The following is a 27,925-nucleotide window of genomic DNA, read 5'->3' on the forward strand; positions in this document are numbered from 1 at the left end:
GGGCTAGCACCACCCCCCCCCCCGCCCGCCCTGCTCTCCGAGGGCAGCACTCAGGGATGGGGCAGTCCCAGCTCCTGGGGAGCACTCTGCCTGGGGCCTGTGATAGGGGAAGGAGGGTTGAGTGGATGGCAGAGAAGCGTGGGGGCAGGGGCGGGTTAGAGGGGTTCATGCAGGTGGCTAGGAAAACCCTACCTCCATTTCGCCCAGGCTGGTGCAAAGTGTCACCTGGCTGCTGCAGAATAAAACTAAATTGTCACGAAAGTCCCTCCTGCCGTAGCTCTGGTGTGGAATTCACGGTGAAAAAGTTATAAGATGTGAGAATGTGGTTTTCCCTGAGAGAATCAGGAGTCTGACATATTTTTTTTTTAAATTTAAAAAAATTTTTTTAAAATTTTTTATTTATTTACCATAGTCACACACAGAGAGAGAGAGAGAGATGCAGAGACATAGGCAGAGGGAGAAGCAGGCTCCATGCACCGGGAGCCCGACGTGGGATTTGATCCCAGGTCTCCAGAATCGAGCCCTGAGCCAAAGGCAGGCGCTAAACCGCTGTGCCACCCAGGGACCCCTGCACCACCCAGGGATCCCAGGAGTCTGACATATTTTAAGCAATCCAAGAGGTGGGCAAATGGAAAGCACTGGGTGACATTAGGACCCGTTAAATGAGGGCCCGTGGAAATCCCAGCAATGAAGGAGAGAGTCATTGAACTGGAACTTGAAAACTGACCCCCCACTCCCTGGGAAGGGTCACCCGTAGGAGGGGTGATGGGCAGCCTGAGAGGTCTGCAGCTGTGGAGGGCTGGAAGGTGCATCCAATGCGGCTTGGGGTGGGTGCATGAGCAAGGGGAGCCCTCGCAGGTGGCCGGTGCTGACCCAAGGCCCTGGGGGGAGAGTGAGGGTGTGTAGGGAGCCATCTCTCAGCAGAGCTCTAGGTTTGGAGGACTGTGTCCACAGAGGGGCTGAAATGGAAACAGTTTTAGAGGAAGACAAAAGTGTAGCCACCCCTGAATCCTTGCTGCAGAAGGACTGGGATGTGTTCTCCAGAAGGAAAATCAGAGGCGGTAGATGTGGGAGGCAAGGAGCTCGCGGCACATGCATGCAACAGTTACTGCCTGAGGTGAAGAGAAGCGGGGGCTTGGGCATGAGGGATCCTGAAAACAAGGGGATTGGAATTACCAGCCAAAGGCACCTGGGTTGGGGGGGTGTCCTGAGGTCCCTGATGGCTCCGTGGCCCTGGAGGATGTGCCAGGTGGGGCAACTATGTGATTAGCATGTGTATGAGTCCAGGGTGAGCAGCATGCTGGTTACAGCATGAGAACCTTCCAGATCAGGACAGGGACATGCAAGAACACAGAAGATATAAGTCCAGTTGCAGCAGGATAGGAGGGAGAGGACAGCAAAGCAGGAGCACAGTTGATAAAAAACAAACAGTAAAGCTGTGGAAATAATCACACATCTGTCAGTGGTCTTGGTAAATGCAAATGGGGCAAACCCCTGAAAAGGCAGAGCTGTACTGTTGTCAAAGATACAGCTGCGAGCCGTAGATAAGGGAGGCTCGCAGAACAGCTCCATGCAAGAGCTGGATGGAAAGGCAGAGGAAGACGTGCGGGCTATGAGCAGGGGTGAGGAAGGGAGCCTGTCAGCTGGAGGTGAGCAGACCAAACCTGACCCAGCCTTGGGGGGCCTGGGGCGGGGGACGACTGGGGAGCAGACTCTCAGAGGAGTATTTGTTGGGGCGGCCTTCTGTAGGGCGGATCGGGTGAGAGAGGGGAAGCTAGGTCTTGATGCAGCCTTGCTCCCCAGCCTCAGGAGCTGGAAGGGCCCCTCTGGGTGACCTTGAGTTGTGGATGGGTCCTGGATGGGTCTGCCCGCGGGGTGGCCTGTCCTCAGCTGGGGCAGTTCCGGGGATGGGGACTGCCAGCTCCTGGGGGGTGAGCCTTCAGTCCTAGAAGTATTTCTGGGCGAGTCACAGATACCCCCCCACCTCCCTTGGTGACCCCTTGCTGGTGTTGGCTCTCTACCTTGCATCACAGTGAAAGCCTCTTAAAGGGCCATGGCTGCCCTGACATCTGGCATTGCTTTGTCTGTGTTTGTCACATTGACTGTCCAGCACCGTGTAATTGGATGTGGATTTGGGGATCACTTTTGTCCCCGTAGCTGGGGTCTGGACAGGAAACCTCTGTGTATCAGAGAAAGAGGGGTCACATGCAGTCCTGGTGAGGACCCCTGAACATGGGGGATGCATAGGACATTCCACTCCAGCAGGTGTCTGTTATGGTCCGTGGTCTTCATAATATCACGGTTTGGTCTCAGCTTTGAGAGGAAGGTATGATGAGCAGCTGTATGTCCTGGGACAGATGGTGTTCTGGTGGCCTCGTCCTTGTGCGATTCCCTGCTTACTCTGCATGTGAGCCGCCAAGGAGCCTCTGCTGCTGGGAGAAGTCAGCCTCACCCAGAGCCCAGCAGCCAGGTCCGGCTCTGGATCTCCTCACCCAACAGGTGAGGCTCCCTGGGAGATCAGTATTGATTGGATGCTCGTGTGCCTCAAACTGGATGAGAGGCCCCAGGAAGACCCGGAGTTGCCTTCCTGCCCCTGCAGCTGAGCACCAGCCCGGCAGGCAGCAAGCCCAAGTTGGGCTGCTACAGCTCCTCTGAGGCAGGCATGCTGGGATCCGACTGAGTGGGGCAGATTGAGTGAGTTCCAGAGGACCCGGCCGCGGGGTGCAGGGACCCCACTCCAATACCATGGCCACCGGGCTTTTGTTCATTCCCTTGTATTGCTGGCTAAGCATGCTTGCAGGTGCCAGACAGTGTGCTCACTGTGCGTTGTCTTTCCAGTAATAAATGCTCTCAGACTAGGAGCCGGTTCCCACACAGAGAGCCTGTGTCCAAACCTCTGCTGTTTGGCCCCAGGGACCGGGCTTCAGCAAAGTCTGCGGGGCACTGGGGTCTAGAGTGGAAAACACATGGGCCCCTGGGGAAGCACTTGTCAGGCTGATAAGGAGCCGTCAGATGGGGAACGACCTGGAAGGGAGGAGTTACAGAGGGTGGGGGCATGTGGCTTTTCCCCCAGACTCAGACCCATGCCCACTGTCTGGGGCTTGCTCGGACCTTTTCCAGGGATGTGCTTTGGGAACAAATCCAGCTTGTTCACGAGGCCCATTGTAGCTTTGTTGTTGTTGTTAGATATATTTTTCGTTTTTTAAAACATTAGGTGACAGTCATATAACCTGCAGTTGGTGGCATTAGCTGATGGAGCATGCACGTGAGTGCCCATGTCCACAGTGCCAGTGCTTTTCACTCCCCCTCTCTCCCTGAGACCGCTGGCCTGTTGTCCTGTCTATGTTCTGTTCCAGGAGTTTCATCTGAAGGGGACCCTCACCTGTGGGGCCTTAGCATCTCATCTCATCCACATCATCACAGTGTGGTGATTTACCTGTCATGTGGGTAAACCATCCTTTGTTGATCTGTTCATCGATCTGTGGACTTTGGGGCTAGGTCCTCTTTTGGGCTGCTGTGAATAAGGCTGCTATAAACATTCATGGACATTTTTCTGTGGACACATTTTTCTTTCTCTTGGGTAGATACACAGGAGCAGAATTCCTAGGTCACGCGGCAACTTTAGGTCTAACTTTTTTGGGGACCAGTAAACTGTTTTCCCCACTGTGGTTCTTGATGGATGGAGGGTGGTCAGTGAGGAGGGTGGGGCCCGGTGAGCCATAGGATGTTCGTACAGGGGATCTCTGGGCCACCCCAGCCCTGGTGAGCAGTGTCTGGGTGGGTGTTGGTGCATGTAAACCAAGACAAAGTCCTTGAGATCAGAGGCCTGGGTAGGTCTTCCAAGCAGGCCTGTGCCCTCTGCACCCTGGCCCGGGCTGGCCGGGAGCCACACTCTGAGTCCTCCGAGGACCTGTGTGCATGTGTTGATATTCCTCTGCGTGCGTGTCTTTCTCATGTGCTGTTATTTCCTCCTCCACTCTTGGGGCAGTGCCGAGGCCTCCTGGATGGGGCCGTCACAGCCTTCTCTTTCTGGGATCCCTCCTGGACTGCTGTTGGGAGCAGGGCCTGGGCACCAAGGCAGTGGCTGCAATGCCATGAGGACTCAGGGCAAGCGATGTATGTGGAGAGTCCTCGTACATGGTTGAATCACACCAGCCACAGGCGCTCCTGAGTGGGAGTGGCCCGTTCCTCGGGGGCAGACTCACGGGGGAGCCCACTGCCTACCGCCCACCGCTGAGGGGGCAGGCCCCTTGGAAAGGAAACCAATTATGGGAACAGGTGGTGACTTGGTTCGGGTAAACAGAGATGGAAATATCTCTCTGTGCCGCGGCTACTGCATATGATGCTCCCTCCTGACCCTGTTCCCTGATGTTCGTCTTAAACAGCAAGTGTTCACGCATCTCCACCTGCTTCCACCATCTCCACCTCCTTTCACCATTTCCTGCGTGGCCTTGTCTTCCTGTGGGCTGCTTTCCCACCTGTCCTGTGTGCCTCCAGGTATGAAACAGCGTCACAGGAGCCGTGTGTTCCTCCTGAGCAGCCGGGGTGGGGGAGCTCCTCTGCTGCTTTGCTGTTGTAGCTGCTTGGCCTCCTTACGGCTTGTTGACCCATCAGGAGTTCTGGTGATTGTGGCCAAGGAGAGGCTGCAGGGGAGAGCTGTGGACAGGGTGCTTCCCCTCCCTGCTACTGGAAAGTGGGGGGCAGGGCCTGGCCATGGTGGGGGGTACCCCATGGGGAGCAGGGTCCAGCCATGGGGGGGTTCTCTGTGGGGGGCGGGCTGGCCGTGGTGGGGGGTGCCCCACATGGGGGAGGGCTCTGTAGGCACCAGGCTTACCTTCCATATCCAAGCCCAGAGACAGTTGTTGATGAGAACAGTGGGGGAGGTGGGTTCTGGGGGACCCCACCCAGCCAGCAGGGCTGTCCCCAGGGTGAAGCACCTTCCCAGATGCAGGCCCCTGCTCTGCTGGGTGCTCCATGGCTGGTCTCCCTCTATCCTCCACTAAGGAGGCATATTGTCAGCTTGGAGGGCCTGATTCTGCTGCCCGCCCACCCCCTTCCTGAGCACTAGGGATTCTAGTGTCACTGATCACAGGTGTGAGTTAGCACATCCCCTGTCCAGTGTCAGGTAGGAGACTTCAAAAGCTGGTACGGGTCTCCCCAGTGGCCTGTACGGTCTCCACGCATTTGTGTGTCTCTCTCTCTCTTTTTTTTTTTTTTTTTTGATGAGCATTGCATGATGTTTATTCTTTTTTTGTAGTTTGTTTTCCACAGTTTGTTTTCTACAGAGAGTTTTGGTAAATGTGATATTTAGGAAAATATATTTATTCCAGATTTTTTTTGTATATTTTTTTATTGGAGTTTGATATGTCAACATACAGTATAACACCCAGTGCTCATCCCATCCAAGTGCTCCCCTCAGTGCCTGTCACCCAGTCACTCCATCCCCCCACCCACCTCCCCTTCCACTACCCTTTGTTCGTTTCCCAGAGTTAGGAGTCTCTCATTTGGTGTGTGCCTCTTGAGAGAACAGGTAGAGTCATGGGAGGCCACACGGGCTGGCTGTCACCCCATACACTTGGGCTCTAGGAGGCTTTGTCTCAAAGGGCTTTCTCATTAGGTGGGGGGAAGGGACCCCACCCCCTCCCCCCCATCAGGCCTGGATCCACCGTGGGACTGATGTCGGTTTTGGAGTTTCAGGGAAGAGGACTGGTTGAACTGGGACTGACCTCTGACCCTGTGCCTGTGGGACCTCAGAGCTTTACAGGACAGACCTCGGCGGGGGGGGGGGAGCGGGAGCAGGCAAGGTGGGTAGAAGGTGCAAGGTGGGCATCAGCTGAGGATTGCAAGGAGGTACTGACTGTTCCTGGGTTTCCAGCTACTGTGGCCCAGAGGCAGCCCCGGAGCAAAGGTAGTTTTACCCTCTGATGATGCCCCATAGAGCTCTCTTCCTTGGGCTTGAACCCACAGAGCCATTCACAAGGCATGCTGGGTGAGGCTGCATTTCGTGGACACCACCCGAACTACTTAGAAGGTTCTGTGGTGTCTGCCTGTGCCATACGCTGTGACGGTATGTCCTGGGGCCTGGGGCACATGCTGGGCAGCGGGCGCTGGCTGTGGAGGGCTGTGGCTGCCTCCAGGGGTCCTTGGACACTGGACTGAGTCGGGCCCCGGCTGAGGACACAGTCCTCACTCTGCATCTGGACTTTGGCCAGGCGGGTGCTCTCCCCGGCAGAAGATCTGCCCCTGAGACAGAAGTGGCCACCGGGGCTGCAGGTGGGTGACTCCTTAGGAAGGGGCTTTTACGTCGTCTCAAGTGCCCATGCGAGGCAGGCCTGCTGCTGCAGACATGGGACAATCCTGTTCCCTGCCCTCAGGAGGTTGGACAACAGGGCAGAGGCGCTCCCAGGATGGTGGTGGGCTGGTGGTTCTGGGGGCTGGAGAGCATGTCTGGGGAGGAGGATGGAGAGTGGGGGCAACTGGTGGACCTGGGCTGGATGCTGTTCAGTGGTCCTGTAAGTGAGATCCTAATCCACCAGGCCTGGGGGACGCCAGCTCCACCTGGACATTTTCCAATCTACGACCAGCTGTTATGTGTTGGATTGTGTCCCCGAAAAAGTCCGCTCAAGTGAGTGTGGTCTTCTGTCACAGCAGCCCAACCTGACCAACACAGGAGCTGTGATTGGGACCTAGACAGTTGGCTGCTCCCTGGACCATTGGGCTTGGCCATCAGGGATTCTGGTACATTTCATATGTAGCCATGCCCTTGGGTTTGGCTCTGTCTTTGGACCAGTGTTCCCCAGTGCCTCAGTCCTGAGACTCAGTGTGTCCCGTGGTCTGTAGGCTCCCACCCCTCAGTCCTGCTAGCCTACCCACGGCCAGTGACTACACCTGCCCTCACCCAGCTGAGCACTGCAGGCAAGCTCCTGTTTGGGGCTGAGCTGGCTGAACTGGCTGAACTGGCATCTTTGGGAACCATCTGCTGGGCATCATCTGAGCCCTGGGCTGGTCCCACCCAGCCCACATCCACATGCGTTTTGTGGAGCCCATGGTGGTTGCACCCCAGACAGTGGCTCATGTCCTCATTAAGCCATGGTCCGTCCCCTGAGGGATTCCCCACTGAATCCCATGGGGAAGTTCCCTGTTAGATTTGGAGCTCGTGCGACCCCACACCTGCCTCCCAGGGTCACCCTGTAGCTGCAGCTGGCCCACATCCCCACAGCGCCACCTCCATTTCTTTGTCCTGCTGTACGGCCCCTGGTCACGTTCCCTGGTCACGCCTGACATAGCCACCTCATTCCTTTGTGGACAGAGCAGGGGCAAAGTCCATCAAGGTGGGGCTTTGATACAGGGCTATGGTCCTGTCACCCCCTGTGCTTACTCCCCAGGTGGTTTGGGACATAGGTGACAGTAGAATCCCCGCTCTTCCATGCCTGCATTTTAACAGCCAGACTGATAATGGATGGAGAGATTACCTTTATGTGTGTGTGTGTGTGTGTGTGTGTGTGTGTGTGTGTTAAGATTTTATTCATTCATGAGAGACACAGAGAGGCAGAGACATAGGCAGAGGGAGAAGCAGGCTCTCTGTAGGGAGCTCAATGGGAGACTTGATCCCAGGACCCCAGGATCATGCTCTGGGCCGAAGGCAGACGCTCAATCTCTGAGCCACCCAGGCATCCCCCTTTGTGTGTGTTTTATCACAGTTAATGGAAGTAATTGGATCTTTCTGAATGTTCTGTGATGGACCAATGAAGAATGAAACCACAGGGCCTTCTGTGTGAAGAAATAACCCTAACCCGTGTTCTCAGAGGTCTGTGGTGTTGCCAAGACTTTGGAACCACAGAAGGGTGGAGCTGTGTGCCCCTGTGGAGGAGCCCATAAGGCCTACAGTGCTTGCTGGGAGTGACCAAAGAGCCCTCGAGCCTCCTGAGACCTCCGTGGGCAGGGACTGCTGTGCCTTAGACGATTGGCACTAAATTGGAAAGCTGTCCCAGCCCGGTGTGCCACAGTGTGTGCCCCTGACCTGGGTATGTGTCCCTGATCCAGGCATGTGCTCCTGACCAAGGCGCTTTTGAGCACTCTCCATGAGCTCCTTTCTGAGGAGAGGAATAAGGTCATGCCTCAGTGGGCTTCTGCCTGGCTGGTTTCCTTATACCCTGTGCCAGAGAGGCTTCGATGGGAGAGACAGAGAGCCTGACTCCATGCGACCAGGTGACTGTGGTCACTGCCAGCTGGTATGACTCACACCCAGCCAACTTTGGGTCTAGATGACAGTCTGGGCTCTGCTTGGAGCTCCATTCTAGGTAAGGAGACCCAGAGTTTCTCCCCAGACCAGGGATCCAGGGGAAAAGATGCAGCTGGACGCTTCGTGGCAGGGCTCTACCTATAGGCCCCCTGTGTAGACGTGCACCTGGGACTTCACTGTGGGGAGAGATGGGGATTGGGAGGCAGGGGGCTGCTTGCGCGGTCCCTGTAAGAATCTGGTGCAACGAAAGGAAGTGGTGAGCCCCTCTTGACCTTCTCAGATGGCACAGAGTTAAGGTAATTATGGATTAATTCAACAAACATTAATCGAGTGTAGACTGTGTGCTGGGCATTGGGCTTGGGACTTGGCAGAGGACCAGATAGTAGAGGCCCAGTCTTACCTGGGACTTTCTCCCAGAAACTATTGCCGGTGTGAGGTGGGCGAGTGGCCGGAGTGGTGGTTTCAGAGCATGGTCAGAGATGTGGTGGTAGGAATTCTAGTGACCCAAAAGCCACATGGACCCCTCCTGAAGCACCTACTGTGGTCCCAGCTTGCTGCATAGACAGATTCATCACCCAGGGGGTTGGCTTGCAAAGTGTGCGTCCCAGGAGTGCTCTGTGGCTCCCCAGGCCTGCAGGATGCATGTGAACAAGATGGTCAGGCTGGGGGAGCTGGTGTCCTGAAGAGCAGGAGGCAGAGGCAGAGGGCTGAGGGCCTCTTTGGAAGAAAATGGGTCAGTGTGTGGAACTCGGTGCATTCTAGAAATGGTGACCTCAAACCCTCACTGGACGTGACCCTGGCAGACACCCTGCCTATGTGACATTCCAGGTTCTCTTGAGGGAACACAGACTCTGGGAAGCCACTGCTCTGGACCAGGCAGTGACCAGTGGGGGCCTGAAGGTGAGCTGACAGGTGGGGAGTAGCAGACTGGAAGCAGCAGTGGTTTCCTCGGGCTGCAGGGATCAGGAGGGCTGGTGACTCAGGTCCCTTTGAGGGAGAGTTGGCACCTGCTCCTGGTTTTAAAAGCTGTATTGAGGCATAATGTGCTTACTACCATTAAACTGTGCACTTCAAAGTTCACAGTGGTGGATTTCACATTATGTATTTTACCACAATGAAACAATTTTTTAAAAAGAGCAACAGGAGGGATCCTCTGGGTGATGAGTAGCTTCGCATTGTGACCCTCCACATGTGGTGAGGCACTCATTGCTCACACTGATCACACAAGTGTGTGATCTGGAGCATGTGAGTGCAGCGGGCAGGTTGTGTCTGTGTGTCTGTCCTGGCCATGCTGCTGTCCTGCGGTTCTGTGTGATGATACTGTCGAGGGAGGCGGGGTGAGGGGTACACAGACCCCTGTACTATTTCTGTACTATTTCTTATGCTCACACGCGAGTCACAATTATGTCAAAATTAAAAGTTTGATTAACAAAAACATTTTTTTTCCAGTGCTTAGACTTCTATTTAAGATTCTGTCTCCCCTGAGTCAAATGTCCAACCTACATGCATCTTCTGGATCACACTCCTGGTGGGGTGGGCTGTGTTCTGGTGGCTGAGCAGGGCACAGAGGAGGGGTCTGGCATCCTGCCCTCTGAGAAGGGACCTTCGTGAGGTTTGTGGCAGTGGCAGTGGCAGTGGCTGGGAAAGAGCTGTCATGCCCTGCATGGGGGAGCATGTGAAGTTGCGTCCCACAGGACAGAGGGCCTGTCCTGTGGGGAGCAGCCCTGAGGCCCAGCTCCCTAGAAGACAGCTTTCTCTTGGGATGGGGGAGGTCATGGTGGAACACCTGCTTCATGTTGGCTGTATGCCCCTTATCTGGCACTGTGTGTGCTCAGCCTGTTCCTCCACAAGGAGCTGGGCCCCTAGCCCCTCAGAGAGAGGATCCCCTGAGAGGGTCCTGTGGGATCACAGGCATGAAGCTGGTACACAGTGAATGGGGAATAGGAGTGGGACAGGGGCCTGGGCATGGGCTTCCAGAGCAGCCTAGTCGTCCTCGTCCTTGGCACCATGCTTAAGGATGCGGGTGAACTCCATGTAGTTAAAGTTGCCTTTCTTATCAATGGGTGCCTCTCGGTACTCTCATCCACTTCCTCATCTGTGAAGCGGTCACCCATGGTGGTGAGCAGCTCCCGAAGGTGGTCCTCACGGATAAAACCTGAGGCCTCCTCATCAAAGCAGGCAAAAGCATTTTGGATCACATCTTCAGGGTCTGTGCCATTCAGCTTCTCCCCAAACATGGTGAGTAACATGGTGAAGTTGATGGGCCCTGGGGCCTCACTCATCATGCCCTCCAGGTACTCATTGATGGGGTTCTTTCCCAGTGAGGCCAACATGTCATGCAAGTCCTTCTTGTCAATGAAGCCATCTCAGTTCTGGTCAATCATGTTGAAGGCCTCCTTAAACTCCTGGATCTGGGACTGGTCAAACATCACGAAGACATTGGAAGTGGCCCGCTATGGCCGCTTCTTGGTGGTTTTGGCCTTGGCCTGCTTACTGGACATCTTGGCTTTAGGTGGGTGGGGCTTCCCTGGTGCGGAGAAGGCGTTTGCTCGCTGTGTGGAGCTAGTGCGGGGCCACGGCCTGTCGGGTCCCGGCTCCAGACTCAACAAAAACATTTAAACAGAGCATGGTCAGGGATGTGGTGGCAGGGTACATTTATTGAGGTACAACTGACATATAATAAACTGCACGTGTTTAAAGTGGGCACTTTGATAAGTTCTGACATCGGCAGATACCGTGAAACAGGCACCCAGTCAAGACAGTGAGCCACACATTTCCTGGGCGCCTCTGTGGTCCCACTCTATCCCTCCCTGGTTCTCCCCTGCTCCCATCCCCAGGCAGATTCTGGTCTGAGATCAGTTTAAATTTTCTATTAAAAAAATGAAGGAATTGGGACACCTGGGTGGCTCAGCGGTTGAGTGTCTGCCTTTGGCTCAGGTCGTGATCTTGGGATGGAGTCCCACATTGAGCTCCTTGCAGGAAGCCTGCTTCTCCCTCTGCCTAAGTCTCCGCCTCTCTCTCTCTCTCTGTCTCTCATGAATAAATAAATAAAAATCTTAAAAATAAATAAATAAAAAAAGGAAGGAAGTATGAGCAAGGACCCCCTAGTCCTGCCCTGGGGAAGGCCACATGTCCAGACTTGGGGAGACTCACCAAGTACAATAAAAGGAGCTTCTAGGAAGTCCTGTCACAGCAAGATGATGCTTTAGGAGGGTGCTGTGTGCTAAGTCCTGTGTTGAGTCCTGGCCTCCAGCATGGCTATATTTGCAGATGAGGCCATTAGGAGGAAACTAAGGTTACATGAGATCATGAGGGTGGGGTCCTATTGCCATAGGAGTAATATCTGTAGAAGGAGACCTGTCAGGAGGTCCCATCCTCTTTCTCTGCCACATGCAGTGCAGCGAGAGGTGGCTAGTGCAGCCAGGAAGCAAGTCTCGCCAGGAACCCACCACGCTGGCACCTTGGCCTTGGGCTTTTAGCTCCAGACCCAGGGGTGATAAGTGCCTGCTGTCCACGGTCTGTGGCATACTGGTGTGGCAGCCCAAGCAGACCAAAGACAGGGTAGTGTGGACATGACAGCTGTGGGGTGGTTTCACTCCCACTGTGAAGGGATGCAAGTTCCTTTTGGGGTGATAGTCCAAGTCCTGGACTTGGAAGGGATTGGTTTGCAAACTGGCCACCATCCATGGAGGGTGAGGAGAGGCAGAAGACTGAGGTGACTACTCCTCTCCTCTGGTTGGCAGGAAGCGGGTTTAATAAGCAAGGGAGCTGATAGACTTGTCTCAGGGCCACAAGATAAGGAGATCTCTGTGCCCACTGCCAAATCTTAAAGTTCCTAGAGAGGCTGTAGTGGACTTAGCACTGTGCCATCCAGACGGGCTCAGCACATTACTTTGTCTAGAGGCTGTGACCTTGAGGCCACCTCTGAGTGGGGAAGGGAAGCAGAGCGCGTGTTCCTCAGACCCAGGATAGTGTGAGGAGCTCGGAGTTCCTGACTCCAGCTCCTAGGTCAGCCGGAGGCCACGTCTTCATGTCCTCTCAATTTCCTCCAATAGCTGGGTTTCCTGAGTCCCCTGCCCTGGGACAGTGGGGCCTCTGTCTCTGTGTGGTGCCCACCTCTCAGCAGATTGCCCTTGGCTCCTTTTTGTGGTGGTACAAGGGCAGGACAGAGGACAGGGGTTCAAGAGAGTGGCCAGCCCCAGCCTAGAAGTCATAGGGAATATTGGCTATATTCTCTTGGTCTCAGCAAGTTACAGGCCAGCCCAGATCTGAGAGGACCAGAGGACTCCAGCTCCAGATGGGAGGAGAGGCATGAAGCACAGAGTGGGGGATGCCTCAGATACGTTATTGTGGGGAATCTTCCTCCCAACCCCATGCCCTGGACCTCACTCCCCCCTGTGCACTAGATCTCCCCTCCCCCCTATGCACTGGGTCTCCCTTTCCTTCTTTACACTGGATCTCCCCTCCCCCTGTATAGTGGGCCACCCCGCCCCTGTACAGTGGACCTTCCCTCCCCCGTGCACTGGCGCTCCCCACCCCCTGTACACTGGATTTCCCCCTGCCCCCATGCTTTGGACCTCATCCCCTTTGCCTATTCAGTGTTGTTCCCTGTCTCCTGTACTGGTCTCTCCATCTTCTAGATCGTTCTCCTGGAGGTAAAACCTGCTGTGAACTCCCCAGGTCACCAGCCCTCTTACCCTGAAGTCCTGCCCACTCTCCCCCTCACAGGAGTCCTGAAGGTGCTGCCCCTGTGCCCTCTGTGGTTTGCCTCACACCACTCCTTCTCCCGCCTGCTTCCTCAACAGCCCATCAAGACTACACTGTTGGCCACATTCTCTCTTTGACTACCTCCTCCCCTGGGGGGGTACACCACCTTCTAATTTCTGTCCTGTCTCACTGAGGCTCCTTCCCTGGCTCCCTTCCCATCCTCCTTGTAGGGGTGCATCACTCCTGTCTTCCCGGTTCCCCAGCCCTGCGTACCCTGACCTCTGCCCAGGTGCTAGACTCCTGACAGGCTGCTCGCTCAGCACCTCTTCTTGCCACCTAGGAGTGAGGCTGCTTCCTCACCTCCTGCCCATCACGTGCGTGCTCAGGCCATACCTGGAAATCAGCCCAGTTCTCCTGGTTTCAGTCTGTCCCTGCCATCAGCAAATCCTATAGTATGTCCTTCAGCATGTTCCCGGAGCACACCCATGTTCATGGCAGCATTTTTCCCCCTTGCCCAAGGAGGGAGCAGACCAGTGTTGACCTGCAGACAACAGAGAAATGCAATGTGTCCCATCCAGACACTGGAGTATTATTCAGCCTGAAACAGAAAGACATCCTGCCACCTGCCACTACATGGTGAGGCCTGAGGATGAAATGAGCCAGCTCTGTGAAATGAGCCAGCCCCTGAAGGATAGATCCTGTGTGACATCACGTGTATGAGGGACTTAGAGCAGCCAAAATCACAGAGACAGACGGGGGTACCAGGGCTGGGAGGGGCGGAAACCAACAGTTATTACTGAATGAGAACATTTTTGGTTGTCACAACTTGGTGGAAGTGAGGGGGTGGTGTTCTTCTGGCATCTAGTGGGAAGTGGCCAGGGATGCTGTCACTAGCCTATGGTGCAACAGGGCAGTCCTTATAACGGGATTATGGCCCCAAATGTCAACACTGCCAGGGTAGGGAAACCCACTCTAATGCCTGCCCCCTGCTTCACGTGTCTTTCTGCATATCCTGCTGTTCTCTGGTCACTGGACAGTATCTGAGGGATGTGCTCGCTCTCTGAGGCAGCTGTGTGGTCAGGGGCCCTCTCCTCTGGCCTGGCATCCTCAGTGACCTTGGGTGCAGACAAGCTGGAGTGGGAATGAATTTCAGGAAATCCTTCTGATTCCTGCACCCTGAGTGACAAGGAGGCATTCTCAAGTCCAGCGCAACGAGTCAGCGAGCATCTGCATGTGGTGTGAATGCCCTGTGGAGCAGCTGGACGCAGTGTGAATGCTCTGCAGAGCATAGGTCCAAGCCATGTACCCTCACTCTCCCTCCCCTGGCTGAGGGGCTAGCCCATGGAGGAAGCTATTTGGAGCCCCCAGGAGGCCTAGGGGGGTGGCTTGCCCAGATCCAGTGGTTCTGGAGTGTGCTAACCCCAGATGGAGGTGATGGAGGATGGGAGCAGGGGATCAAGCCGTTAAAAAAGGCCTCCCTGTGCATTTTTTTGCATTGTCACTTGCCCCTGGAAAGGAAGCAATATGATTAAGTAGTTTTATGAAATGTCAATTAATATTATGTTTGAATTCCTCTCTTACTAGTCTTTTAAATCTGGTCCAAAGAAAACACTGAATTTGGTGGTTCTCTCCTCCCTGGGAAGTGCACCCATAGTGCACTTGGGCGATAGAGTGGCGGGCAGCCACAGGTGGGTACCATTGCCAGGACCAGGTACCACAAAGTCAGAGCTCTGAGGCTGGTTAGGGAATGCCTAATCAGGCACGTGCCTCTCCGTCCTGAAACAGGGCTTCACACCAGAATCCGCCGCAGCCCATGTCTTTTGCTCCAATCTTAGAAAGGGGTAGAAGCTTCTCCAGCTCAGTGAGGTTGGATTTGTGTTGGGAAGGTCAGAGAGGTCACAAAGGTTGGCCTTGCCCGGGCTGGTTATCTGCAGGGTACCCTCTCTGCACCACTTCCTTGCTCTGGGTGCTAGGTCTGCTGGAGGACAACACTGCCTACTAGCACCACATTGATGGCAGAACCAGGACACCTCTGACCTGAAACAGTGCAGGTATACCATATCTGTGGCCCTGTGTACCCCTCATGTGACTGTCCCAGCACTGCAGACCCTACAGACCCCACTACCAGACACCCTGGCCTCTCTTTCCTGAGACCATGAGCCAGAAAAACTCCCTTTGTTAGAATGACACTATTGATGTGTTGAGGACCTCCGTGCATGGAGCTGGAGCCAATATAACCCGTGCACGGTCATGACCTTCTCATGTGCTCAGCCATCTTGGGAAGACAAGCAGTAGGCCACCACCTTCTCCCACTGAGTTTGTAACAGGAAGATGTCCTCTGTGGGTCTGGGATCTGAGACATGGCTGCTGGAGTGAAAAGTGGCATGACCCAGAAATGCCACCTGCAGACCACCGAGTAACAGCCCCCGAAGATGTGCATGTCCTGATCCCTGGAGGTAGTGAGCATCTTAGGTTATGTGGCAAAGGGGAATACAAGTTGTAGATGGTGCTGAGGTTGGTAACAAGCTTTTTTTTAAAAAAAATATTTATTTGAGGGAGAGTGTGCACATGTGCACAAGCTGAGGGGAGGAAGAAGGGAGAGTTAGAAGCAGGCCCTCCACTGAGCAGGTGTGGGGCTTTATCCTAGGACCTCAGGATCATGACCTGAGCTGAACACAGACACTTAATCAACTGATGCCTGCAAAATGGTTCTGGATTATCCAGTGAGCCCAGTGTACCTACAGGGTCCTTAGTGGTAGAAGAGGGGGCCAGAGAGGGTCAGAGGCAGCTATGACTGTGGAAGGTCTGAGAGACGCATCATTGCTGGCATCAGAAGGGGAGACATCTGGCAGCTGGGAAAGGCGGGGAAACAGTCTCCCCTGGACCATCCTGACAGAACAGCCCTGCCGACTGTTAACCCTTGATGTTAACCCAGCAAGACCTGTGCTGGAATTCTGTCTTCTGGAACTACAGAGTCATACATGTTGTTGTTTTAAGTCACTGAGTTTGTGGTGATTTGCTACACCTCCTCTTAGGGATGGGCACACATGGCCAGGGGATGTGTGAGAGCGTTCCTGGAAGGTCACGCACACAGCCAGACCCTCATGGGGCGTGGCTGAGTGCACCATGGGGCTTCACGCAAGGGGCAGTGCAGAGTATCAACTTGGAGACTGGCAGTGCACACAGGATGTGACAAATCAAAAGCCCATCTCAAAATATCACATATGCATGATGTCTTTTTATAGAGTTAAAAGCAACCAAAAATACATTTAGGACCACATATGGCAACCAAGCTGCATTAAAGGGGCCGTATGAGTCAGGATCCAGGGTGCAGGAAGCTTTGTGGGGAGGCGTGGAGTGGATAGTGGCCGTGGGGAGTGGATGTGGGCTATGGCAGGTTCTACCTTCACGTCGGGTGGCGGGCTTGTGGATGCTCATCACATGATTTAAACAACTGCTGAGCCATAGCCGAGAGATGGCCGTCTCCTGGGCCTGTGTGGCTTGTGGCCTGCCTCCTTCCAGAGAATTCCCAGCCCAGGAGTTTTATTTCTATTTATTTGTTTTTTAAATTTTTATTTATTTATTTAAGGGAGCGAGGGGAGATGGAGAGAATCTCCAGCAGATTCTCCCTGACTCCTGACTCCTGATCCTGAGCATGAAGCCTGATGTGGGGCTCCATTCCCCGAACCTGAGATCGAGACCTGAACTGAAACGAAGAGCTGGAAGCTTAGCCCACTGAGGCCCAGGCGGCCCAGGAGTTTTAAATTAGTGTTGCCAGTAGCATTGTGTGTGAGACAGGCAAGCTTTGCACAGTCTGATTGTTCTGTAATTAGCAAGGGGAAGGTGGTTGCCGTGTGCAGACGGAAGGGGGAGCAGCGGGGCTGCAACGTTTGGGGTGCCTTCTGACAGCTTGCATTCAATAGAACTGATTAACTTGTGTGGTTAATAAAATGTCTTTGGGGGTGAGAAGGATACAGCATCTGGTCTTTTAGGAGGAGCTTTGCAAATTTGCTTTCTTCCAGGATAGGAGCAAAAGATCTCATTTGTCTTGCCTGGATCTGGAAAGGGATAAAAGTCTCTATTCTTGGAACTCCAGGGCTGATCCAACACACACACACATTTATCTGCATTTCTGCAAATTCCTTGTAGCCAGGATGTGTGGTGCCTGATTGCCATTGAGCTTACACAGCCAGCGCTGAGCTTCTGGACACACTGTCCGTTCAGACGTGGCGTCTGGGTGGAGGACGGCTGGGGGTTGACAAGGAATTCAGAGAACACAATGTTTCCCTTGAATTGCACAAAGAATTACAGGAAGAGAAGAAGGGATATGAGGATGTATTATGAGGCGTGAAATTTAGTTGTACTTAGATAATCTTGTAAGGGGTGAGGGTCAGCAAGATAAGTGAGGTGACTTCTTGAGGATAAATCTTGTAGAGGATAAATCTTGTAGAGGATAAATCTGCTGATTTGCTGAGAGATACTGGCTTCATCCTTCTTCCCAAACTGGCACACAGTGAGCCTGATGAAAGGAACGTGACATTGATATACTTTTCTTGAGAGTCCCGCCTATTTTAGATTTTTTGGTTCCATTTTTCGTGGTCATTTTGTCTCTAGTATGGAATTTACTCTGGTGTTAGACTCTTGATCTGGCCAGAGAGTGATTACTCAGCATTGCTTCTTTAAGGGAGAAGGTCAGGCTTCCCAGAATGTGAGAGAAGAGGTGCTTGCATGTGGGGCCATACTGGCTGCTTGGGGTTTCTCCTTGGGATGTGTGACCCCTGGCAACTCACACCCAGGGGATTGGGGTTTTTTTTTTTTAAAGGTTTTATTTATTTATTCATGAGAGACACAGGAAGAGAGGTAGAGACACAGGCAGAGGAGAAGCAGGCTCCATGCAAGGAGCCCAATGGGGGACTTGATTCCAGGAATCCAGGATCAGGCCCTGAGCCAAAGGCAGATGCTCAACTGCTGAGCCACCCAGGTGTCCCACCCAGGGGATTGTTATTAGTTTTGTTTTATTTATTTATTTATTTATTTATTTATTTATTTATTTATTTTTATTATTTTTTTGTTATTAGTTTTAAATGAAGGTGAAATTCAGGTAACATAAAGTTAACCATTTGGAAGCAAAACACTCAGTGGCATTTAGTGCATTCTCAGCATTGTGCAACCATCACCTCTCTCTAGTTCTGGAACATTTGCATCCTCCAAAAAGGAGACCCTGTGTCATGAAGCAGCCCAGCCTCTGGCAACCACCCATCTGCTGAGGGTGCTTTTCAAGTGCAGAAGGAACAGCTTAAATGATTAAATTTAGTTTTATGATGACTCATCACTACCAGCATATTTAAGAAGGATGAAGGTGAGTGGCTGGGTGGGGGCTGCTGGCTGGGGCGTGCACCTGACCCAGCAGCGTCACACTCTAGCTGTATGACCTTGACCAGGGGCCTGGCCTCTTTGTGCTTTGATTTTCTGCCTGCTAGACGAGGCTGGTGATAGCACCACGCACAGGGCTGTAGGGGGAGATGACAGGGTGCTTAGGGAGTGGGACAGAGCCTGCCCCTCTAAAGATGTCCAGGGAATTCAGCAGAGAGGGGGGACATGGCTTCCGTAAAACAGAGATGAACAGTGGGAAACGTCATGCCCACTTTCCAACGTGCAAATCAGAGAGCTGAGGTGGTGGTGGCAGCCTGGTTCTGAACACAGCCCCTCTGGGGCCACGTTCCTGTCTTGCAGCTCCGTGAAGAGGGTGTTTCACTCCCTCAATGTGTATGTGGCACACTGTCCTCAAGCCAGGAGGGTGTCGCATATCATGGGTCATGGCCCTATATATGAGAATTCATATATAGGGCAGCAGGTGAACCAAATTCCTGACACCAGCTCCTTAGGGAGAGGTGGGAGGCAGGCGGAGGTGCCAGCATAAGTTGGGTAAAAAGGAAGCAACAGGAACCTGGATTCTTCCAGGCCAGGTCTTGGCTGTGATGATGATCTGCCAGGGGCCCCAGGTAGATGCCCCAGCGCTCGCTCTGGGGCTCTGTTCTCTGGCCGCGGATGCGTCCTAGGCAGATGGGCTGAACAGATGAGAGGTTTTGTAGAAGAGAACTGACTTATGTGAGTTCCCCCGAGTAGATGAATTCAGAGCCAGAAAGAATGGGAGGCAGTGAGGGGGAGTGGGTGTTTAATGGGCAGATTGGGAGGATAAGATCTGGAGATGGAGGGTGGGGCTGCTCACAGTGCTGTGAGTGCCTGATGCCACTGAGCCGTACACTTAGGAATGGTTGACATAGTAAACTTTACATAATACATATTTTACCACCATAAAAATGATAGTTGAGCTCTTAAGATACACTTGATCTAAGACAGCAGCATGTGTTTTGGGGTCGGCAACATACACAGAAGCAAACGGTTGATAACGCAGACCCGCATCTGTGCTGTGAGAGTCTCATACTACATGTGGATGCATCAGACACGTGTGAACGTGGGCTTCAAAGCCCAGGCGCGTTACAAACCCCAGAGCACCCACTCAGACGTGGAAATAGCTGGTAAGAAGGGCAGAGCTAGAAGCCTTCATGGCGGCTGGAGTGGGGTGGCAGAGGTCTACTTGATGCAGGATGGGGCAGGGAGGGAGGAGGGGGCTGAGGCTCTGGGACCAGTAGGGAACTGAGTGCCACCTGGGGGAGGCCAGCACTTGCTGGCTGCTTAGGAAGCTTCTCTGTTCAGCAGGAGGAGTGGCCCTGGCAGTCACGGCACATCCCAGAGTGCCCACTGATGGCCCTGGTGTCTGCTCCCCTTCCCCCCGCCCCCTGCAGGGGCAAGGAAGACCCATCTTGGGCGGCTTCTAGCAGGAGTGATCATGAACAGGGGTGGTCACTTCATTGGCATGGGGATGCTGGGATACACTGTCCACTACAGGCACCATGGAAACCCCACAGCAGTTACCTGCCATCCACTTTGCCAGGCTCCAGGAAGTCAGAACACCCCTAACAGTCTCCACAGAGCCTGTCCTCATGGGCAGTACCCTGTGCTGGGCAGCCTTCCTCTGGGTACCAATTGGTTCACAGGAGGGAGGAGAGGGGGTAGCAGATGGCATTTACTCCATGGGGCCCTCCCCTGGGCCAGGGCAGGTCTGAGAACAGCCACGCCCTGGGTGGAGGGTCCCCGCTGTCTGAGTTGGTCTGGGCTGAGGCTGCTCATGGCCCCTGGAGCCTCCGTCTGATTAGCCTCAGGGCCACAGGTGCTCTTCCTCGAGCTCCATGTCTCTATCCTCAGGAACCCAGGACACCTCTGAATGGCCAGGCCCTGCGGCTTCAGCTCTGTGCATGGGGTTGTCTAGGCTCTGTCTGGACTTCTGGAAGTTTCTCTGTGAACGGGCTGGCTAGGCCCCCGTGCCCTCTCAGGGTGCCCCAGCCTTTGCTGCCCCTAGTAGAGAAGCCTCTGCCTTGGCACTGCTCTTCACTATGAAGTATAGCTGCTGCAGATCATGTTTATTCACCTCCATCCCAGACTTGGGCTACTTGGGGCGGGGCAGGGGGGTGCCTGCTCCAAACTGCCCAGCCCATGACAGGCCTTGTTTTCTTACAAAGGGAAAGCAAGTAAGTAAGTAAGTAAGTAAGTAAATAAATAAATACAAGTTTTTTTCTGATTGTGGTAGAAATTTCTAGAAACTAGTACACACTCCTTGTACAATACATACCCTCGTTAAAAAAAAAAAAAAAAAAAAAAAAAGACCATGTTGATTTTGGTGTGTTTCCTCCAGCTCTCTCTCTTTATTTTCCCATGCTCATGTGTGTTCTCTAAAAGTGGAGTCTTCTGAGACTATTTCTGCTCACCTCCCTGCTCACCTTCTTGGCTTTGCCAGCCTGCTCCCTTGGCCCCGGCTGGCTGAGGTGCGGCCCAGCCTCTGCATGTGTGCTGGGCTGTTGTGGACACAGCACCATGTCCCGGGGCCTTCAGGCAACAGGAATTTATAGTCTTCTGGAAGCCAGACATCTGGGATCGAGGTGTCTGCAGAGCTGGCTGCTCCTGGAGCCTCAGAGAAACAGTGTACACCAAGTCTCATGGTGCTCCTGGGCTCATGGTACTCCTGGGCTCGTGGTGCTCCTAGGCTCGTGGCCACATGGCCTCCAGCTCTTTTGCCTCTTTTGGGGTACCTGTCATTGGATTTAGGGCCTGCTCACATACCTCAGGATCTCATTACTGCTATACCTGCAAAGACCCTTTTGCCAAGTAAGGTCACACTGCCAGGTTCCAGGTGGACCTGTCATCTGGGGGCCCCATCCAGCTGACCACACCACCCACCATCACGTGTGATGTGGGGGAAGGTCTGCTGAGCGTGGTGGGCGCCAATCTGAGGCCTATGGTGCTGAGCACCCAGCAGAGGGTCTCTGTTGGTTGGTGGGGGGGTGTGCTTGGGTGTGTCCTAGCTGATCCTGGGCCACAGGTGACTTCTGCAGTGCTGCCTGTGCTTCAGGGCTTTGTCATCTCGGGTTTAAGCTGCTGCCCCTTCTCTCCCCCGCCCGCAGAACAGATTTGTCTGCAGGCAGGCTCGCTGCACTCACATCCTGAGAAAGAGGAATCCAGATGGGGACACGGTGTGTCTGTCACAGGGCTGCCCGCACCCAGAGTCTCTAGGGCACATAGAGCCTTGGGCAGCTGCCTCCCGTCCATCAGAGGTTGCTGGGTCCCCTCCCTGCCCCGTGAGGGTTGCAGGAGGCAGCCTGTAGTTTCTTTGGGTTTGTGGCGTCGTGGGAAACTGTGGAATGCTGGTGGCTGAGGTTCACCTTGTGGGTCGACACCAAAGACCTGTAATAGGTCGGGCAATGTGTCTGAGGGCCCGTGGGGACGGGGGCCCTTGGGCAGGCTAACCTCTCAGTGCATGTGAGGTGGCCTCTTGGCCTGGTCAGGCAGGTGTGAGATCCAGGTGCATCCACGGAGGCCAGAAGCCCCTCCAGCTGGAGTGTGGGCAGCCCCTGCCCTGATGGCCCTTCTGGCTATGGGTATGAGTGGAGGTGGGATATGGCCATTGGAACCCTAAAAGGTTGGGGCAGCCCCAGGGGGCAGGAGCCATGCTCTGATGGAGGGGACAGGGCCAGTGTGAGGAGGGCACCGGGGTCCCTACAGGAGGGACAGCTCAGTCTCTCCAGGTCCCCCAACAGGAGACTGTGGCGGTGAAGCCCAGCACTGGTGTGGGAAGGAGATGGGGTGCCGAGTGTGCCTGGCTCTATCGTCTCCCTAGCAGGGTTCCTCCCCTGCCTTCAGAGCTGATTTTACTGATAGGTCACTTTCTTATTTTGAGTTGCAAGTATCCAGTGCCCTGCTCTCTGCTTCCTGTAGCTGCGTGTGGAGGGAGGGGGTCTGGGTGGGTCTGTCCTTGTCCCCAACTCCTGCGATCCCTGTGACCCCTGCGAGTGGTGCTCTGAGACCCTGTCCAGCACATACCTGCCCTGTGCTGCTGATTCCCCAAATCAGCAGGAGGGAGGCCATCTGGGTAGGTCTCAGGCTTTGGGCAGGTCCCTCCTGCTCATCCAGTCTCAGGTGGCACTGGCAGGGGACCTCTAGGAAGCCTCAAGGGCTCTTGGGTCCCTGGCGTTCCCTCTGCCTGGATTTTCCCCACAGGGGTAGGTGTGCTCCAATGGACCTTCAGGAGCTAATTGGGAAATGGACGTTTTAAAACCTAATTTGCCCCTCCTGATGGGATCTGTGTTTAATACAGTTGTAATGGCAGTTTTTATGTGTCTTGATGTCTTAAATTTATGCTCAGGCTTTGGGGAGAATTAAGGAGGGCTGGCCCCGAGCAGTAAATGCAGTGGGGCTGGCACAGGGCTGCGAGCAGCTGAGTAGGCCTGCCTGAGGGCGGAACCCTTCCCGTCAGAGGCTGGGCCTTCCCAGATCCTACGTCTGCTGTGCCCTCGGTACAGGGCCTGGCCAGCACCAGCTCACACGCAGGGAGCCAGCTGTGTCCAGGCTGTAGGTGACCGAGGGGCCTCTTGCCTCAGGCTCGTGGATTCTGCTGTCCCATAGCCTTCTGTGACGCTGAGACCCCCAGTTCTTCTCCTGGGCAGTTGTGAGGCCGAGTGAGTGAGGGGCCGGATGACCCCTAATATGACAGCCACCCTGATGGACACTCAGGTCAACACATGTTAATAGGGGGTGTGGCACCACCTTGCCCATGCGTGGAACCCCCAGCCCCAGTTCCCATCACAGCAGCTGGAACCCAGTGCTCTCTCTGCTCCTGGAGTCTGGGGGCTCTTGTGAAGGTGACCAGCCTACCCTGACCAACACCCAGATCCCAGCACATTCCTCCCTGATGAGCCTGTGGCAGGCCCAGGGGGCAGGCAGCAGGGGACAGGTGTGGTGGGGGCAGACCCAGGGCTGGGGAGGGGAAAGGTGAGGGCGGATGGGAGAGAGGGCCAAGGGGGAGGGGCGAGCCCAGGAAATGGGGGAGAGTTGGTGCCTGTAAGAGATAGGGGCACACAGGACGGGGTGAGGGAAGGTTCAAGGAAATGAGGCCAGCCCTGTCCTGCGGGGCAGGGGCAGACATTTGCTGCTCCTCCTGTTCACTCAGGAGAGCCCCACCTGCCCTCCATCAGAGAGCCTTCCCAGGCCCCTGCGTCCTATGTAGACATCCAGTCTTTCCGTCTAGTGGATGGTGGCTATGTCCACCAGATGCACAGAGAACCAGCTGGTGGCCTGGTCCAGGCAGAGGCTTGTGGCTGCAGTTTCTGTTCTGATGGGATTGGACCCTGGGGGGCTGCTCGGGAGGATAGACAGGATGGATCCTCCAGGGTCACCAGAGGGCAGTATGCTGGCAGAGAGCTCACTCTTAGTGGGCATGGCCTCTCAGGGGAGCACAAGGGGAGAAAGCAAGGAATGAAATTGTGGGTAGGGGTCAGCAACAAATGGAGAGCATTCACTGCTCTAGCCAGGGATGGGCACACCCACCATACATTGCTTATGGGGACACCGAATCACGCATATGTTGTGGGAGACCCCAAAATTCCCCCTTTGCAAGCTTGAGACCCTCTGACAGCCCAGGCCTGACTCCTCTTCCTGAAGAGCCAGATAGGTCCTTGGTCAGCAAGGAGTTGGGAGTACAGGGAGGACCCCCCCCCCTTTGTTTGTGAGGGAAAGATGGGGAGCATAGTGTCCTGAGGGAGGCAGGATGTGGGGTTGGGGAGAGTCGCTGCAGGAGGTCAGAGGCCATGTCCTTGCAGGGAGGGCTCAGCCAAGGGTGGTAGGTGCCCCCTCTGTCCCCTTGCAATGATGGGTCAGAGCCCTGGACACTGAAAAAGCCCAAAGGCATTGCTGGGTGCTGTGCTGCTGCCGAACACAGGGAGTCCTGTCTCTGGGGCCCTGCCACTTCTGCTTGGTGGCGTTGAGGTGAGACCTGGCACCACAAAGTGGTCACATCAGGGTTTCTCATGTAGGTCTACTGTACTGACCCCAAACACTCCAGCAGGAAAATGTTGTCCTATCATCTGGTTACCGAGGATCCAGCATCTCATCTGTACTTATCAAATCAATACTTAACTGTTTGCAAGAGAAACAAAATCAAGTCACCACCATGCTCCTTAAAAGGGAAATACTTTCTAGATAGGTTACAAATTTCACCATAGGAAAAGAAATCACAAAGAAGCTGGAAAGCAGTGTGTGCAGCGGTGTCTTGGTCCCACGGGAAGAAGATGTGGTGTGGGGGGCATGGGCAGGTGGCAGGGAGAGCAGGGCCAGGGGAGTGGCAGCCCATTAGACTTGCAGTAGTGAACCCAGGAAACTGCCATGACGTCATAGGACAGGTAGCAAAGGGGGAAATATTGGTAATAGGAGAGCAGGCAAATTGTTGGCTTTAGTAACATGAAAGCTGTCATAACACTTCACACCCCCCCCCCCCCCCCGCCATGGGATGGCTGCTCTCCAAGGAGCAGACAGCAGCGAGCCTTAGCAAGGACATGGGGAAACTGGACCTGAGCACCGTTGGGGAGGTAGGGTAATGGTGCAGCCACCGTGGAAGACAGCCTGGATGGTCCTCAAAAACTAAGCACACAATGACCACATGGCCCAGCCATTCCACATCCGGGTAGGTTCCCAGAACTGAGGGCAGAGTCTCCACTGTCATGGCAGCATTATGCACAGCAGCTGAGATGTGGAAGACCCACGTGTCCATGGATGGATGGATGGATGGATAAACAAAATGGACACATAGTCTACATGATGGAATGTTATTCAACCTGAAACAGGAAGGACACTCTGCCACCTGCCACCACCTGGATGAACCTGGAGGACATTGTGCTCAGAGAAGTGACCCAGTCACAGAAGGACAAATACTATAGGATCCCACTTACATGAGGTCCCTAGAGGAGTCAGATCTGTGGAGAGAGAAAGTCGATGGTGGGAACCTCAGGCTAGGGGTAGGGGGAAATAGGGAATTAGTGTTTAAAAGGTGTAGGAGTTTCAGATTCATGAGATGAGGAGTTCTGGGGATGGATGTGGGGACGGCTGCACCACAACATGAATGTACTTAACACCACTGAACCATACACTTTAACCTTCCTTGGGGTGGGGCTTGCCCCTTCTGCTACTCATCCCAGCCCATGTCTGTACCGCCAGCTGCCCCACAGAGGTCAGGGTCATCCGTTTGCTTATGATGAATTGGACATTGTCCCAGAGCTGCTGGCCTGGGGCTGGGGGTGTCCCCAGGGAGCTCCTGTGGCCAAGATGGGGGTGCATCAGTGAGTCCCCCTGTGACTTGGCCTGTGGGGCAGTGCCAGGGACGCAGTGTCTGGTCCTGGGGAGGACGGCAGCCAGGCTTGCTGGACGACTCCCACAAGACTCTGAGGTCTGTCAGTGTTTGGTTTCTTCTACTCCTTGGATGAGCACAGGACAGATCCCCCCAATGGTCAGGGGTCAGGGGTTCTAGGACTAGACCCGTCTGTGCCACATCTGGAAAGCCAGGTTGCTGTTGGCTTTGGCACAGAGTGGGTTCAAATTGACAGGTGTCTCACTCTAAAAACTCTAGGCAAGTGAGGGGTCTCTGTCTCCTTTGCCTCTGCTGAATTAAAAAAAATTTTCCTAATGTTAATTCAGCCATTAGTTTGCTCACAAATTTTGATTTTATTTCTCTACATGGCCCCCGCAGCCCTCTGGGGTTCGGGCCATCCCATCCCACAGAGCCTGAAGGGTGGGCTGCCTCCTGCTCCTGGACCATGACAGGCAGATCCCCCTCTGCTCCCTGCTGTCCTCCCCTCCCCCCACCTCTTCTTGCTTGGATCCACTCCTTACCTCACACCAGAGTGGCTGTGGGCCCCATGGGCCCCAGCATTGAGTGATCCTGAGTAGCAAGTGCTGGGCCCCGTTCTCTCTCTCTGGGTGGAGCAGTTATTTGCCTCTTCCCCTGCTCAGGTAACTCTTCATCTATAGGGTCTGAAAGCTCTCAAAATAGTTTTCTATAAAACCAGCTCCGTCTTCCCTGATGAAGGGAATTCCTTCCAGAAAGTTCCTTCTGGCAGCTGTGCCACCTGGGCTCCTCAGGGTCTCTGAGACCTCGTGGAAGGGGCTGCATGCAGCTGACTTGTTTACGGGTCCTGGCAGCCCTCTCCACCCCCAGGGCCCCTCTCAAGAAACCCCTCTTGCTCCGCTTGAGTACAGCACACAGATGGTGACCCACTGCCCAATGTACTCGAGTGCCAGTCCCATGAGGAACAGAAGCAGGGCATTCTGGTCTCTGGCAAGATGCTCTGGATTCAGGTTTGGAGAGAGACAGGGATGACTCTCCATGTGATGATGACCAGGAGTTTCTGCTTCTTCAATGTCAGTAAAACCAAGGGGGTGCTTAGCTGAGTGGCAGCTGAGAGGCCCCAAAGGAGGATCTTGATTCCGAGGCGATTCCTGGCTGGTAGCTGTCCATGGCCCCTCCTGCTGACACAGGACCAGAACAGGTGTCCTGGGGTCACACAGAATCAGGGGGAGCGGCCTTGCAGCTGGAGCCCGTCAAGTCCACCATGGCGATGAGCAACTTACTGTAGAGACACTCGCTGAGGGAAAAGCCCGACACGCCCCTTGTGGAACCTGGCCGTGGCACAGTCGCTCACTAGGACTTGTCACGTGCATGTGCCGTGCAGACTGAGTATGCGCTGATTCTTGTGGCAATGGTAACTCCATCTAGGAGAAACTTCTAAAACTCAGAGTCTTAAGGTCATGGGATTTTTTTTTAAATATTCCTTTATGTGTTTATTATTGCAGAGGTGTGTGATAGGTGATCACAAGAGACTTTGGGACATAAAAATATATCCCATGCAGATAAAACAACATGAAGAAAGTGGTGTGGAAATGTGGAATCGAGAGGCCGAGGGAGCCATGTGTGTGTCTTACCTGTGTTCTGTTGTGTTTATTGATGACGTGGTCACATCAGGGGGCTATCTGGAGCCCACAAGGGATGGGGTAATTTTATTGTCAACAATTGTATGTGCTGGAAATCCAACCTCTGTCATTTCGTAGACTTCGACTAAACATGTTAGCTGTCGGCTTGGTTTTTCTGGATTCTCATGAGAGGAAACAGCTTCTGCTGTGGGGCACCCCTGGAGCTGAGGACACATGCAATGCCCCCCAAGTCTGGACAGGACCTGGAGCTCTGAGGTTTCCCCTTGTTTGGTGGGTAAGGAAACTCTGCATCCGAGCCTGCCTGTCCCTGGAAAAGCCCCGCATGGGTGCATTCTCTGTTCTCTAGCATGGGTCCTGCAGCAGGACTGCGTGCTTTTGGGTCTTGGCCATATAACCAGCTGTGGCACCATGCTACCTGGTAAACCAGCCCTCATCTAGCACCCCTCCTCATGGGATGGCCCGGAGCCCCCCTCCCTTGGGGCAGGACTTGCCAAGCAAGCCAGGTGGGGGGCCCCACAGGTTCAAGGTGACCATCTGCCACATGGGCACCATCCCAGTGGCTCCCCATGATGTCCCAGAGCCCAGAGATAAGCAGGTACGCACCTG

At 54.3% G+C, this 27,925-nt stretch overlaps 1 protein-coding gene and 1 pseudogene across 13 annotated transcripts in view; one reads left to right on the forward strand and one right to left on the reverse strand.

Annotated features, from left to right (window-relative positions):
• The window catches only part of ZFYVE28 (zinc finger FYVE-type containing 28), a 159,244-nt gene that overhangs the window by 53,807 nt on the left and 77,512 nt on the right, over positions 1-27,925 (forward strand). The window contains exon 1 of one of the 13 annotated variants that reach the window (XM_077876160.1): positions 1,632-1,649. The exons of 11 other annotated variants lie outside the window; for them this stretch is intronic. The gene's annotated coding sequence lies outside the window, so the exon portion shown is untranslated. Of the gene's footprint in view, positions 1-1,631; positions 1,650-4,416; positions 4,498-27,925 lie in introns of those variants that run through there. One more of the 13 variants, XM_077876171.1, reaches the window with a different exon arrangement.
• LOC144290803 (myosin regulatory light polypeptide 9 pseudogene) lies at positions 9,704-10,779 on the reverse strand (annotated as a pseudogene).

The sequence above is a fragment of the Canis aureus genome, chromosome 2 (genome assembly GCF_053574225.1).
Source record: "Canis aureus isolate CA01 chromosome 2, VMU_Caureus_v.1.0, whole genome shotgun sequence".
In the NCBI taxonomy this organism is placed as follows: Eukaryota; Metazoa; Chordata; class Mammalia; order Carnivora; family Canidae; genus Canis; species Canis aureus.